Genomic DNA, 4,034 nt, shown 5'->3' with positions numbered 1-4,034 from the left:
TGTTAAAGATCTCTTCATCTGGAAAGTATATATATATATATATATATATACACACCCCTGTGTGTGTTGTGCTTTATTGAATAAACCACTCAACTGCATTTGAATCCAGGGGTCCGTTCTCCGTACCTCGCTTAATACATCTGAGATGATTTGAAAGATTCCAGATCTAGTAATCGTGATAACTGATCTCTGGCTAATTTGTTTCTTCAAACGAATTTGCGGATTTGATTAAAATATCTAGATTAAGTTGTCTAAGATTAGTGCGCGTTCTGGTGTTTCCCGAAAAGGGCAGATGTATCGATACTCGAAAACACGATCAGCAATGCTGCGATTGGCTGGCGGCATGACAGCAACGTAATGACATCATATAACTTTCTGGAAACAAATTTCTGGAAACAGCCAAGTGAACAAAACAACATAAATGTAATAATAGATAAATGAAATGTGCACTGTTTTTATTTTATAATTTTTTTTACATGATTCCCAATTATTTACATTCATGATTTCTAGTATTTATACAGGCTTTACATTTTTATTTCAGTGTTGTAATTAGCAATTCATTTAATTTGATCTTTGAAGCAGATTTGTTATGTGACAGCGTCAATTAAAGTTTCTTAAGGGTCAAGATCATGTTATCTGCATCTCCTGCGCTCCATCACGCCACTCCCATAATAGCTTTCACCAACCAATCCGAGATCAAGCGAAATCTTCAACAATCAAATCCAGCTAACTGAGTTAGCGACGTACGAAGAACGGGCCCCTGCTCTACATCCTTTCGGAGTTTGCCATCTTAACAATTTGATATTTCCCATATTTTACTTTCTTAATTTTAGTCTCTGTAGACTAAAACTCAAAAAATCTGTCTTTCACATTTCTTCTGGGTGACTTTATGCCACTCCTGGTGCAGAAAAATTCAATCAGCTTGCTTTGTTTGATGGCTGTTTCATCTTCCTCCTGGTCACATTGCAGAGGTTTTCAGTTGGGTTCAGGTCTGGAGAATGTGGTGGCCATGATATTGTCTTGATGTGGTGTTCTACCATCCACACCTTGATTGACCTGGCTGTGTGGCATGGAACATTGTTCTGCTGGACAAACCAATCTTCAGATTTGCAGAAAATTGTCAGAGCAGAAGGAAGCAAGTTTCTTCCAGGATAACCTTGTATTTGGCTTGGATCATGCTGAAGCACCCCAAATCATGACTGATCCTCTACCAAATTTTTAATGGCTACATTGTTATGCCAGCGATAAAGGTAACTCATCTCTCCCTCTCACTGCCTGCTGTGTGGAAGTCTAAGTCTTTCATCCCTTCCAAGCCACCTCTTGATTCACCTCTTCTCTGCTGAGCAAGGCATACTTATGTTCTGGCATTGTGGGATTAGCAATGCACACTTTAGCTGTCTTGCAGGCTTATTGGGGGAGGCACCTGGACAAGGTTTTGGTACTGGATGCTGAGAGACATTTGGAAGTTTAGTTTCTTTCAAGTGGCCACTTGGGCAGCAGCGGTGAGCCAGGTAGAAATTTTCTGAAGAGGAGGCCACGACCCTATTCAGAGGAAGAAAATGGATCAGCCAACCATCTTCATTTCTCCCCTGCTTGCCTTCCAGACAGTTTCGGATTAATTCACCTTTTTTATGTTACAAACACTGATCTCACAGACTCAAGGGTGCCATCTAACTAACTTGCTATAGAGCACTGTTGGAAATCAGGCTTTAATTCCTCTCACAGGCCATCTACTGGCTTGGCAGCAGTTCGAGAGAGTGTCAGACTGGATGTTTCGAGCCATGTACTATGGTCACATCCTTCAGTACATAAAAACACAGACAGCATTTCTAGAAATGACTCCTTCATACCCAAGAAGAACGGCAGCATGTGTGTAATTCTGGATCTGAGTATTTACTTTGCAAACTGTACCAGTTTTTGTGTCACACATTCACAAAGTATATGGATGTGGTCTTAATGCCCCTGCGACTGTGTGGCATTCACATACCGAGTTATCTCAATGATTGGTTGGTGTTTGCTCAGAGAACCTAGATAACACAGCATTGAGATCTATCCTTGATAGTTTGATAGACTAGAGTTGCAAGTGGACCAATACAAGATTTTTTTTGTTTTGAGTTTTTGTTGCTTCGGCAGCACACTTGTTTTTCTAGGTGTGGAGCTGGGTCATGAAGGCACTTATAGTACACAGCATAAATGAGTACACTCCCTCTGAACATAAAGATACTGTTCTATGTTTTTAATAATCAATATTACAATTCACACAAAGATGACAACATTAAAACTTATTAAACACATACTTAAAAAAAGAAGAAAAGAAAACAAAAAATGTCTGCAGTATCTGTAAAATAAGTAAATTGTGCAATTTTGTTTAAATTAGTACATCTTGCACTAAATTCAACAAATGTGTAATCCTAGTATGTAGTCTGTGCTTCATAACTGTAAATTTACTGCTCTGACCCTTCTTGCGTTGAATATAGATGTTCACAACAAATTGTCACATCTATCTTGTTTAACTCTGCGAGGTCAACCTCCCTGATTACCGTTATGTTTGATGGGGAGTGATGCACACTGCAGGATTTTCAGTAGGAGAATGCATAGAGTCATTGTCAAGCTGAAAAGTGCACAACAACGCAGGGGTATCATCTTCTGTTTCAAAAGTTTATATTACATGTGTGCATTCATTGATAAAGCACAATTCCCCCAAACCTTCAGCACTCATTCATCCCTATATAAAAAAAATTTACTACCTCCAAACTTCACTGTGGAAACCAGTCACTTCTCACTGTACTGCTCCCCCTGCAAAGCAATACATTTTGGATGCTTTTTGATCCAAAATGGACTTGGTCTCATATGACAATAGGTGTTTTCTGTGTGGACAATAACCAAACATTCGCTGCTGAAGTCTGCATTTTAATGCGACACAAAATGGTCACTCTTCTCATAGCTTTTCCACCACTAAAACACTTGCTTAGCATTTATCCTGCTCTTTTCTTGGCAAAAAAAAAATGGATGCCTGATTATTTCAGGCTTTCTGTACTTATTCTACCAAATTCACACATAAAACATCAGTTTACTAGACTGATTAATATTAAAAAGCTTTTTTAGAAATAAATTAACCAGACTTGTTGAAAGCCTATATCTTCAAGAAACCCTCATATGTTTTCGGAGTAAATTCCTGAATTTGTTAAGTTTCATATGTAGAGAGAGAGAGAGAGAGAGAGAGAGAGAGAGAGAGATTTGATTTTTAACAACAACTTTTATTCACAAAAACATTGTCAACAAACAAAGATCAAACTCTTAGTAAAGTAAAGAAAATACAACACCACACCACAAAAAAGTAAAAATCAATTCCCCTTCCACCACAGCACAAACAAGGTTATTAAAGCACCATTGAAACTCAAATGTTTCCAAGTCTTTCATTGCTTTATAATAATTAAATTCAACAACAATTCTTGATTTGACATAGGCTTTAAAAAGAGATATAATATCCTGACCATTCCGGTTTTCTATTCTATTTTTCCTTGTTATGTAAACAGCCAGTTTATCTTTCCCAATCAGGAAATTAATCAACTGCCATTTCAACCTATTTTTTGGGGGTGTATCCTGCACCAAAAATAAAAGCATTGGGTGTAAATGTCTCACCAAAATCTAAAAACACTTGACTCAGCAAAGCAAAAAGTGGAGTAAGTCTTACACATTCCAAGAAACAGTGAAAAATAGTTTCCCTTAAACCACAAAAAGCACATTTCAATCATGACAACTCTCGGAACATTTTAGCATGGTGATGGATATGACAATGTTAATGTATTTGGTCTTGGCGGAACAGATCTGCTACGCTGCTGCTGAATTGCTGCTGCTGTTGGTTATTGCTGTAGTTGTAGATTATTGCTGCTGCTGCAAGCAAGTACAGGAGCTTGCTACTGCCAATGCATATGGCGATACCGTGCCGTGAGTATTTAAGACATACTGCTGCTGCAAAAATAGCATATAAAATAACCCCGTAGCAGATCAATACAGGTGGAGCTGGGGAAGGT

Source organism: Sinocyclocheilus rhinocerous, unplaced genomic scaffold (genome assembly GCF_001515625.1).
Source record: "Sinocyclocheilus rhinocerous isolate Xijiao unplaced genomic scaffold, SAMN03320098_v1.1 scaffold3041, whole genome shotgun sequence".
Taxonomy (NCBI): Eukaryota; Metazoa; Chordata; class Actinopteri; order Cypriniformes; family Cyprinidae; genus Sinocyclocheilus; species Sinocyclocheilus rhinocerous.
The sequence above is the reverse complement of the archived record's forward strand: the minus strand, read 5'-3'. Positions refer to the sequence as shown.